General features: G+C 46.4%; 1 protein-coding gene across 1 annotated transcript in view; it reads right to left on the reverse strand.

Moving 5' to 3' along the window:
• Positions 1–9,962: 9,962 nt before the first annotated feature.
• The window catches only part of LOC105564884 (POU domain protein CF1A), a 48,070-nt gene continuing 45,397 nt past the window's right edge, over positions 9,963–12,635 (reverse strand). The window contains exon 3 of the mRNA XM_012017642.1: positions 9,963–10,145. The gene's annotated coding sequence lies outside the window, so the exon portion shown is untranslated. The remainder of the gene's footprint in view (positions 10,146–12,635) is intronic.

Consider the following 12,635-nt stretch of genomic DNA (forward strand, 5'->3'; position numbering starts at 1 on the left):
AAATGATGCGAAAGACAAGTTATCGATGGAATTTGACGGTTTGCCACACGTGTTAGAAATATTTGATTGGAAGAGGCTAACCCACTTCTTAAACTGGACTCGAGGTAACCAAAGACGTTGATTATATGGTGACATCAAAGTGTGCACAAAAAAAATCATCGCGTACGGATCTTGTCGGATAATGTCGAAGATTATTATCGTGATACATTTCTTTCCAGTGTCGTCACTAATCGAAAAAGTAAAGTTCACATCATCCGTCGCGAATTTAACGTGAAACGCGCGTATAGCGAGGACTACGTTAACTCCTGCGACATCTTGCCGATCTTGTTGCGACGAAATCGACACGCATCACATTCCCATAAAAAAAAACCGCGTCATCTCTAAAGAACAAATAAAACTCGGACTTTCTTCTAAATATCTTACGACAATCACTGGCAACTTCTTTAACGCTTTATTCAGAAAAATAAAGATTCGCCGGCCGATAAAGGACGTTGGAATCGCACGCGAAACGAACCGGCCGCGAATGAGCGTCGAATCGGATATTCTATGGGGACCATCGGCGACTTTACATCGTCGAGTTTTACTCGAGCAGCCGCATCGGATGTGGACGAACGCGGCATCGTAGCCGATAACCCACTTCGGCATCTGGAATCGGATCCGAGATATCCAAAACCCGATATCCGGGAAGAGAATGCGACAGCATGGGGAGGTCGTCGTCGCTGGTAGGAGGCGAAAAAAAGCGTGCACAGGCGGATACCTCGACGACGGCGCGCGGTTGTCGGAATGCTCGTAAACTCGCGGGTTTAACCACCGCGTTGCGTCGCATCGCGACTCGACGGGGGCACCGGCGCGAACGCTTCGCCTACTCGCTTTCGCACGGCGAGGGAATACGCAACCCTTATTTTTTCGCCTCGAGGACGCGCGCATACCCGCACGATGGGTACTCAAGGCACTCGCCTGGTGTCCTTTTCGGATCCTGCGGATCCGGCCGCGCTCTCCCGTCGATGAATAAAAGACGTACCGGTATGTGGTCGCGAGAATTACAAGTCAGTATATTAAAAGTCGCGGTGTCCTGTACCTGCAGACAGCGGTCCGCAAAACTGTGCCAACCGCTTAATTTACGACGGGAACGGACGCGCCGCCGATAACGAACGGAATTTCGCGACACACGGAATTTTGGAGGACTCGTTTTACACGAGCTTGACCTGGGACTTGACGAATGAATCGGCAACGATGGAAATAAATAAAACGGACTGAAAATTAACAGAATTGGCACACGTATGTTTTATTAATTTATTTAAATACTTTATTAAAATATATAAGTTTTATTTAAATTTATTAAAATTTTTCATAATTCAGTACGTTATATTAACTATATTTGTAACATCGTTATTACTAATTGCTAATGGCTTCGGATAACAAAAGTGATTCACAAAAGTATAAGTTTCTCGAATCTGTGCAATTTTTTTTTTACAGAATGAACCTGATACAATCGCTCTTTTCAACACGAGCAGAGTATATTCGGAAAATGCTGCAGTTATCTCACGAGATCCATTCAAGCAGATTTTTCCATGGGCGTCCCGTCGATCCTATCTCGATGCACCCGTTCCGCTACACAAGAGCATCCAACCGATCTCGAGGCCCTCTACAAGTCGAATCATACGCGCAAGTCCGAATCAATGACACCGCGAAAAAAGCAATCGTCCCCGCTCTTTCCGGCAGCTGCTGAAGGAGAAGAAGAAGAAGAAGAAGAAGAAGTCCTCGAGTTCCAAGTAAAAACGAGTTTCACCGTGTGTCCGGTTTGGCAACGCCGATGGTCCATTCACCGTTAACCCCTGTGAGATAGGTTTGCGGGAGCTCGAAGATCATACCGGAATCTACGGGCGAGGGGGAGGCAGAGGGGAAGAAAACTTGTTATTCCCTAAAACCGAAGTCCCTGGCCGAACATACGAGTGTACGATGATACCTGTACGTATTCCTCCTCCCTCCCCCCCCCCCCTCTCTCTCTCTCTCTCTTTCTCTCTCTCTCTCTCTGTTTCGAAGTTTCTATATCTCCTTCTCTGTCTCTCTGCCGTGTCTTCGCCTGATATGGCTGGGCGTATCGTTGCGCTCGGTTACCAAACTGGACATAAATTAATCCCGTCAAATGTCCTCATTCGTTACCCGATCCTGGGGTCCCCCCTGGTCCGTTCTCTCGGGCACCGCTAAGCAAGGTTAATCTTAACTTATAGGTATGAGGCTTGCGTAAGCCTATACCCGACCGACTACCTGCCCGCAGCGGTGCCCGTTCGCCCGCTCGTCTGCCGGAACCACCACCACACCCCGGCACCTTTCTCGAAACCTTACGCACCTGAATCTAGCAAAGTGGCACGAATTTTTTGAAACGACGGGCAAGCACCGATAACCGCGATAAATGATCCTGTCGCTATACACTAATCGACGAGATAAGCTAATTAATTTTCCATGTACAAGCTACTCTCTTCCTTCATGAAACATTCGATAAATTGTGTATCTGGCTGTGGTTCGAAATTTCACTGATTGTTCGATAAGTGAAGGCTCGACCCAAAAACGGCTGTGATGTTAAAAATTATTTTCTAGATAAGATCAACAAAATATCCCATAATATTACTACACATGGTTCTGAAAATACAGAGAGAGATAGAGAGAGAGAGAGAGAGAGGGAGAGTTTCTTAATTATAAAAATTAATGGAGTTATATAAGCAACAATAATCTAAAAGTCTAATAAAATAATTGTAAATATTTCTAATTGATCGGGAAGAAATCGATACTGAATCATGGTTCGAGGACAGTACTAGGCTCATCGTAAAAATGATGCAACAATGACATACGACCGCAGTACCTAAAGTACAATTAAGGGTATCGAGTTACCGGTTCCACAGGAGTCACCTTATCAGGTATTCAATCACGTAGTGTATCGGGGTCGATCGCGCTCGTGAATGATCCAGTCTCCAGAAATAGCCATTACGAACATTTATAAAAGGAGTAGCTGGAAGTAGTACCAATGTTAATGGCAAAAAGAGACGAATTTCCGCAAATAGACGTCGGCGAATAAACGTCATTATTCCAAAAACTGTCGTTACTTATACGCGTCAACAAGTGCACTGTCACCTGGTCATGTGTATAACACAAGCGAAATAAACTTGGAAAGAATTAAATGAAAATCGCGCGTGTGTAGAGATATACCAAAAAAAAGAAGCAACCCTTCAAAGCAGAAGTTTCAAGAGACACATAATTTGTGGTACGGCGACCCCGCGAAAGGACAAGCATTAACTGCACCCTGAGCTATTGTTCCGTTTCATTTCAGGGCGCCATGGGCTCACTCACACCCCCATTGAACGCACGTAGGGATAACGCATCCCTATACGAGGAGTACGCTGAAAGTTATCGTACTGGCTATAAAACAATACTGCTCTGTTACAACGAGAGAGAGAACATATTGCGGTTATTGTTGTACGCTGAAAGGGTTGATTTTGCCGTATGAACATAATCCGGTTATCGGTGCGCCGTGCTCACGTGATTAACGTTGATATGCAATTTACAAAATCCCTTGGATTTTTACTATACTAAATTCTTGGGTGATTTTGTGCGATTAATACCGAGAAATGCGAGAAAGTTCGAGAGATGAATACATTGCAATTTCCTTCCTTCCCGGCCTTTTTTCTTTCGATCATCTCACGCATATGCATGATAAATTCTATCGTTCAACTGTTAACGAATCGGCGGCGATAGTATCATTTAAACGTCGCACCGTCTTCGCGAGAAGACGGAATTCCGCCTTAACATTTTCGTTCGTATTTTTCACCGCGCGCGATATAGAAAAAAAAAAGAAGAAAAGGGAGTGAAATATCGAGTGCCTTCGGTACCTCTGGCACTTTCATCCCTTCGTGATCGCGCGGCGCCGGTGGATTCAACCTATTCCAGAATCTCCCTGAGGTTCTGGTACGACGGGGTGTCTCGCGATTTATGCAAAATGGTACGTAGCTCCCTTGGGAGCTTCTCAGCCTGGTCGACCCTTCTATCTAACACGTGCGCAACCGTGGCGTGCCGGGGGCCCCCTCGGTGCCACCCCCCCCTCCCCGTTTTCTTTTTCGTGGCTTGCGCTTCGTCGGAAGGTCGATCTCGGGACAGAAGGGGCCCTTCGTACCTTACGAACGCGTTTCCTATGTATTTTTCGAACGAACATGCGAGCGAATGAAGAAACGAGCGCTTGCTCCTCCCGACCCAGATGTTCCCGAGTTCTTTCATCCTCCGAAATTCCTTTAGCAAGTTAGATAACGTAGCGGCGCGTGATGCACGACGAAACGGCTGTCTCGATTATCTCTATTCAACTGGGACTTCGCGATTGTGGGCTCAATCGCGACGCACCCGCTGTTTTGCGAATCCACCATCCTGCGCGAACAGTTGAAAAGAGAATAAAAGATCACCAAAGAGTTCTGCAAATTATTTCACGCAAGCGATTATATGATGCTCTATTTTGGCGCGGGCAGTTTATCTTAAAATTATTGTAGTGTACATTAATGTCACGAAAAAAAGATTCGAAAATTAAACAGAAAGAGCAATTACACCAATTCCTTTACTATGCAGGATAAAGCATACATTTTTAAATTGATACGCAGCACGTGTCCACAGAAGCTTTTATTCTCATCGAAGGGTGTCGGAATAAATAGGCACTTACGAGCCGGATGATCGAGAGGGACCGTGGATCATTTAATTTAATTACCTCGCGGGGGTTAATAGAAGAGATAAAGGTGACTGCGCGCTCAAGCTGGATATTATACATCGTGGCCGAGTGTCGCTCTACAGGACCCTCCAAAAATAAATCCTGCTTTTCTGACAAATGCGGGGAGTACTTTGATTCCCCCCCTTTCTCGCCATCGTCATTAAAAACTTTCGCGTTATTTCACTGCGAATAAGACACCGGGAGCGATGCGATGGGATGTGAGAACGGTCTACTCTATGTATAGTTGAATCTTTATTAAAATGAGGGTTTCGCGAAATGAATAATGACGTTAATTATCTCTATAAAGCTTTCCTACATCATCTTAGATGCTGTTTTTTTTAAACGATTATATTTTGTAAACAATAAAATGCATAAGGCTCTGACGTGAGATCACATTCGAAGAAATAAAGGATGTAAGAGCCAAGACAGGATGTTTGTGTCTAAATGATTATAATTTTTTAAATTTATTAAACAAGTGCCAGTTAAGGTCGCGACTAAACTTATCCATTGTTATAAAATTATATTTTAATAATGCACAGAGAATATACTTTATAAAGAAGAATGGATGTTTTGTAAATATAAAAGTGTGCTGTAACATTATAGTATTGGCCAGGCTGACCCTCGTTTCAGAAGTCAGCGGCAATTTAATTTCATAAACCGCAACTGTTGCCTCTATTTAGTTCGAATGGGAGTGCGACTAATAGTTATGATCCCTGCGTCAGATTCTTAATCGAGTTCTTCCCCTCTGGCCGAAATTGCAGCCTGCGGTCGACTGTCAATAATATCAGACATGAAAGTTGTCCACGTGACATCGTCATAATATTGTATATTTTAAATATTTCAAAGAATTATAAAAAGAAGCGCGCTTGAAGAAATTTCAGACGGTCCCCTGTTTATTAAGCCACTCCTCTGGCAATTCTTCGACTGTCCTTGCGACACTCATCGTTTCGAAAATCCGCTGGATTAATTTAGACGTCAGACTTTAATCCAAAACCCAGTCTCTCTCTCTCTCTCTCTCTCTCTCTCTCTCTCTCTCTCTCTCTCTCTCTATCTCTCTCTCAGCTCGAGCTGCTTCGCCATGCCGTGGATCTTAGTTTCTCCTTCGATAATTTCGACGGGCGGTCGCATTAACGACATCCCGATGATACGCCGAAGGAGGGGGGTGGGGAGGGGAGCGGGAGTCAATTCAACAGGAGGGGAAGAGCGAGGAGGAGGGACGGTTCAGTGTGCCGCGCGGATGTCTCCAGCATTGTATGCAGATGAAGAAGGCAGGGCGACAATGACTCGGGACGACGGTCGGGGACCTGGGCCCGTTCGTCTTGAACCGAAAGAAATCCATCCGCCACGACAGGGGTGTCGCGGGGCTCGGCGGAGGGCTCGACGGAGGGCGGGGGGGGAGCTGCCTGCTTTGGCTCGTGCTTGGCACTAGCGTGCTTGCCCTCCTCCGGCACCTCCTCCCAGACACGCTTATGTACTACGCGTCCATACATTAACATGTCATCATCGTGTAGAAACCGAGCTGATCGAGGTGAACCTTCTCCTCTCGCCCCCCCCCCTCCCCCTCCTTCCCGCCTCCCCTCGCCGGGCTGCTCGTCCAAGGCTCGCAAGTCGAACGTGCCGTCGTCATCAGACGCGGAGACGTGACGCCCTCCCGTGAAGACTTGCCTCTCGAAAGTCTCCTCTCGCGCGGATTCAGCCGGCCTCTTCTCCGTGGGCGTTTCGTTTGCTCGCGCCGGATATCGCGGGCAATTCGTCACGGAAATTCGTGCCGGGCCGTTTTATAGACGGAATAATTACTTTAAGGCCCTGCGCGCGCCCCTGCCCGTCGGCGTAGTCCTTTTTGCAACGACCAGTCGATTTGTCTGCGGCGAGTCCATCCTCCCTGAGCGCGGTCTCAGCGTCCCGAAATTATACGTCTCTATTCGATGTAATTATTACGAGCTCAGCTTATACGTCCGAATTGGAGGGGATTAAATAAACACGCGATTTACTTCTCTCAGACGAGCAAAAACGGAGCGATCGGTCACTGGGTACCGACGTAAAAATTCACGTGGTCGGGCGTGATGCGAATCACGAGCGCGGCCCGACCTTTTCACATAGCGACGCAAATAAAGGCGCGACAAGAGAAACCGCCGTCGTGCCGGGCGTCGTTTTTAGCGAAACGGAACGGACAGCGGAATCAAACCTTAGAAAATCGTTTACGAGGGAATTTCGGAATCGCGAAGAGAGTTCGGGGCCATTCCAGCCGGTCGATATGACTCTGGGGGTTGTTTGGCAGATACACGTACACACAGGTACGTACCCGACGGCCCTTCCGTGCCAGCTCTCGTAACGGAAAAGAGGTATATAGACCAGGCGTTGGTGGTGGTGGTGGTGGTGGTGGTGGTGGTGATGGTAGCGATGGTGGCAGCGGCGGCGGCGGCGGCGGCGGCGGTGGCGGCGGCGGCGGCGGCGGTGGTGCAGGAAGGGCTGGATTGGTAAACCGGTCACGTAATGCACGGCGATGAATGGACCCGCCGAGTCGAGCCCAAAGCCGGGAATTGGCTACTGGGCATACCACCGACCATCTACCCCACTGCGTCAGCTTTAGCCACCCCACGGCAACGTAAAATTACAAAGAGGTGCTCAAACCTGAGCTATCTCGCGTATCTGCCGTCACGCAAATAGAGACGGTGGAAGTTGCTGCGAAAATTCCGGGGGCGACGCGCGTTCCCTTTTTTTTTTAGGAGGGAAAAAAGACCGGCGCGATACGACGTAATCGATCGATTACACCGTGAAACGTACGGAACCGCGTTAAATAATGAAATAACCCGAGCCTGCGTACGTGCAAATTAAAAATTACAAAGCCGCCGTGGAAATCTAAATTAGATCCTTTTATCGGATTACGATTATTATTGTAATAGTTACCTGATCAATTTGTTTTTTTAGACAAGCGCGAATATAATTTGATTGAATTTAGAAAGAACATTATTATTTGAGCTACAATTTAAATTAGGGCACGCATTGTTGTGCACATTAAGACCACTTGTCTCATTGCAGTGGCTTTAATCATTTCCTAGTAAATATAGAATTGGCATACATAATAGCGCCCGTGTCTCGTATATTTCGTAACAGATTATTTCGGAAAAAGGAAACAAAGAAAAAAATACATAAATAAATAAAACAATACAAAAATAAAATAACATAAATAAAACGATATGCATAAATAAAATAAATAAATAAGTAAATAAAATAATATAAATAAGTAAAAATATAATAATTGTATTAACGCGAAAGCATTTCTATATTCATTAAATTAATTTTTGCCCTTTTAGACGATGTGATCTGCACGATATCAAAATGCAATGAACGAACAATGTATCACACATAATCGCGCAAAGTCAGACATTTGATGTTGAACGTACCACGATTACGAGCCCGACCGCGTCAGCTCCAGTCAGCTTTCCTAAGACTATAAAAAGGCGCTCAAGGCAGATAATCTTGTTTTATTTTTAGACTAAATGTAATAAAATATTCTGCGCGCAGCTCACGATTACGCCTATTCGCGATGATATATTTATCTTTAATTGTTCGTGCAAGAGTAAACTACGTTCATATTAAATTGCACAGCCGTGATGTACAATAAGACATTTTTACTTACGGATTTGGACCACCTATTCGTGAGTGATACGTTCGAAGAGCAGATATTTCGAAAGGGTCACAGGACGACATTACTCGTAATCAGGATTCCATTTGCGGAATTCTCTCGGGCCTGGCTCCTCGTTGTCATACCGTCGAGATCGTCCTTCCAGCTCGGACTTGTCGGCGAGACCGAAGCGCGTACCCCTACGCGGGCACTCGTGGACCCCCCTTATGCAATCTACAGCAAGCCTCTGATCTGCCATAAAGTCATTTCATAACCCATCCCGAGGGTTAAGTACCCCTCGAGTCCCAAATCCCGAGTTAAGCGCGAACCCACCGAGAGCTTCAAACTTTCACGACACGATCTCTGGTCTCTTTCCTTCCTCATTTCCCCGTCCGCCTTTCGCCTTCCTCCGTGTTATCTTTTGACAATTAAAGCTACAAAGCTGATACTCACTGAAAAGTTGCTTGAGGAGCGGCGCGGTCGGTTATTTCTGCGACTCTCGCGGCAAGCCGCGGTACCCTGATAAGTTCTCTTTAACTTATCTCGAAATGAGCAAGTACTAATACACTACAAAAATTAAATTTTTCCGTGTCATTATTAAAAATTTAATTAGAGCATGGATGACCTTTCACGTTTGAGCTGTATGCCTACTGTCGAGATAAAACTTGTGATAAAAATACCAATTCTCCAAGAAATTGACGTATTCCCTGTCTGCGAATAATACGACGTATTAATTTTACGATTCGACGGATAGCAGCTGAGATTTTCATCTACGATTAATCTCGACACTGACGTCCAATACTATTACGTGAAGCCGAAGCTGAACAAGACCGTGCATAAATTACAGGCTGTCTCGTAACGCGTTCGCGACGCAACGGGTTCCCGGCAGCCCGAGGAGAAGAAAAAACGCGGTGACACTTGCGTCGGAATTAAAAAGTAAAAGCTCGTTATAAATCAAACGTCTTGTCAGCGGGTGTGGCGGCTGGCCTTTAAGCTGCCGCGGGGGGAGAAAGGGGTACGGTGGCGGTCGGGGTGAAGGCGAAAACCCTTTCGTTAATTGCGCATCGCAGATGCCGGGCAATAGCGGGCGCTCTTTACGAGCCACTCTGCCCTGCCGGTGCACGGCGAACGACCGTGGAAAAAAGCCGAGCTTCTTTGTAGCCGAGGAAAAGTTCGGGCCGTAAGCTCCGAAAGTGCCTTTAAAAGCGATTACGACCGTGCCTCGTAATCGTAACACGATCCGTTTACCGCGCGGAGGGAGGAAGGGGAATTAGACGTGTTCGACAAATTTTTCGCGAGGCGCGTAGTTCAACGCCAAATTCCGAACGACCTCGGAAGACTAATTAAACGGTGAGCCGCGTGTTCGATGGTTCGAGCGAGACTTTGTCCTCGCGTCGCAGCGCCGAGGTAATCTTGTCACGACTTTGACATTTTTCCTGGGTTGCTTTTGAACTCTGTTAATTTGGCGATCCGATTAACGTTAGAGATCCAGTCGGATCCGAATCGAGACTCGCTCGATCAGCAGAACTTGTGCATTCATCCCTTTACAGTACTTGGGATGTGGTGATTTCGCGAAAAAGAAAGCGAGGCGATAAATATACATAAAATAATGTATTTATTATAATACCCCACTTCGCTACAGCGATTAACATTGATTTAACACAACTTATACCGTAATTCTATATAATTATGTATTTCCACACACTGACACGATGCCTGGCTGGGACTGGATTCTGGAACGATTGCTTGCAGGAGGACGATGCGAGACAACTCTGTAAGCTAAAACACAAAGTCAAATATTCTTATTACGGGGGTGCTCACGAGTGGCCGGCGCACAATTGTTTTCGTGACAAATTCACGCGATGCCTGAAGACCGAAGCAGACTAGCAATTGCTGACTCGCATTGAATTGGAATTGGCGATTGACGATTGCCCTTAGCCAATGAGAGCAAAGCAGCCAGTCAATCGGCTCTCATTGGCTAGAAGACAATCGCCAATCGCCAATTCCAGTCCAATTCGAGTTAGCAGTTGCTAGTCTAATTCAGCCTTTCACACATGCTTTCCGTAAGACGCAACAGTGAGATCTCGACCAATCGCGTTACTCGATTCGGCCGTCTATAACCGAATCGAGCAACGCGATTGGTCGACATTTAGCTGTTGCGTCTTGCGGAAAGCATGTGTGAAAGCACATCGTACCCTCGGTACATAAGTACGGATTCGTTAATATTTCTGCAGCGGTGACGCTTTAACTCATTACTGTCCCCGCGGCACGACGCGGGGGAGACATGCAAATAAAAAGCGCGCAAGATCGAGCAGTTAGGGGGCCGAGATGTCGTCTTCGGGGGGATCCACGGAAGAGTCGGTGGATATCTAAAGCGAGATCTCTTCTTCGCAGAGGAGGCTGCTGGCGGCTGGTGGAGAGAGAAGCTGGAGGAACCCTGGAGGAACGTTATTAATTGGCTACACGATAAAACAGTGTTAGTCCCCATTCGCTGTCCTTCGGCCGGACCCCCCCTGGCTTCCTCTTAAGATATGGGGCCACGCGACTTCCTCGCGCGCATGTGCGCGCGTGTACGTGCGTGCGTGTATCGCCAAGTTGGAGGTCCCGTGAGAATTACGAGGAAAAAGGAATCCCGAGGGCGCCGTGCGCGCGACGGACAACTCGTTTCCGGCGAAATTCCTCGCGCTGCAAGAAACACGACACGCACGATCTTCTTGTACCCCCTCCGACAGAAATAATGTTCGTGCATCGAATTGCGTCTAAAAATGGCTCACTATTTAATCGGACACTCGGACACGATCTCCTTCGGAAAATTACCCCTCACCGAAGCTACGAAGAGTTTTTCGTGGGAATATTTTTATATTGTGTACGTGCCGTAATTACGGATAGTATAGCGGGCGACTTTATCTCGGAGGTAAACTGTTGCGTAAGAGGTTTATTATTAATTACAATTAATTTTTTGTACTGTTTAAGACTCTCTCATGTCATGACACGTCATAATCTTCGAGTTGCAGCGCGTATGCAACGCAATTACCACACCAGACGATAATTATCGAATGGAAACGCGTATCACGATTCGCATGCGCACAAATTAACATTATTAAGCGCTAATTAAAAAGCTACTGGATATGGATCACTCTCGATGTAAGAAGTCCTTGATTTGATATAATCCATTTACAGTCGGCAGTACGATGATAATTACTCCGCATATGTGTGAATATTTCTACGATGATAAATGCAAGATAATAACAACAAAATAATGCGAGAATACACTCTTTTTTCAAATTTTATTTTTTATTTTTATTCGTTTAGCAAAACGCTCTTGATCGCCGCGTTTAATGTCTCCGTGTGTTAAAATCTCATTTACATTCAATCTTATTCCCCAATCGTTAAATATCATTAAAAAAAATAGCGCAACTCGAATTTATAAAGAAGAGTCTGTCGTTAGGAAAGAGAGCATGCCTAAACGCGCGTTTAGGTATTACAATGTACACGCGTTACGCAGCTCGCATCTCTCCCTCTCTCGGCTCATCCATCGAGATTATTCTCTCCTTCTATTAATGTGCCATTAATTAAGGAGCGCGTGGAAAACGAGCGACGCGAAACGCGAGAGGTACCGTAGATGCGAGCGGCGATATGTACGGTCTAGTTCGATTTTAACGCGGAAAATGGAAGAATAGTACGCCGCGGCAGCAGGGGAATATATTCAAGATCCGCCGTTCTCTTATCCGCTTGTATCTTTCCGCCCCTTATAGTCCTCCTTCTCTATCTGTCGTCCCCATTGATTTTTTCCTGTTCTCGGCTCGCAACGCGGCTTCCTTTCTCTCTTTCTCCTCTTTCCACTGTCCTATCCTGCTCTTCCTTTTACATCGACAGTTCCTCGCCTTCACCCGTTATACACACACACCCGTTGTCGATAGGGTACATATATCGCATGCGTTTGGTGCACCTATCGTTTCTCCTCCTCTCCACCTCTATTTCTCTACCTCTTCCTCTCCCTCTCTTTCTCTCACCTTCCCCCGTTCTTTTTTATTTCCTTTATATCGGTGCGTGCATCCGTCCACCGTTGTTGTTGCTGTTGTTGTCCCTCCCGCGGATGAGGGAGCGAGCATGAGGGCTATAGGCCATAAGGGCTAACAAGGCGATTACTCATGCCTCCCATAAGAAGAAGTTACAAGCGGCTTCGAAGGTTTATTGCGGCAAATGGCGAAATTTGTACCTTGCTAACGATTGGCCGTCCTTTTTGCTTCTGTCACCCTCCCCCTCCGC

This window comes from Vollenhovia emeryi, unplaced genomic scaffold (genome assembly GCF_000949405.1).
Source record: "Vollenhovia emeryi isolate VEMERY1.0 unplaced genomic scaffold, V.emery_V1.0 DF939159.1, whole genome shotgun sequence".
Classification (NCBI taxonomy): domain Eukaryota; kingdom Metazoa; phylum Arthropoda; class Insecta; order Hymenoptera; family Formicidae; genus Vollenhovia; species Vollenhovia emeryi.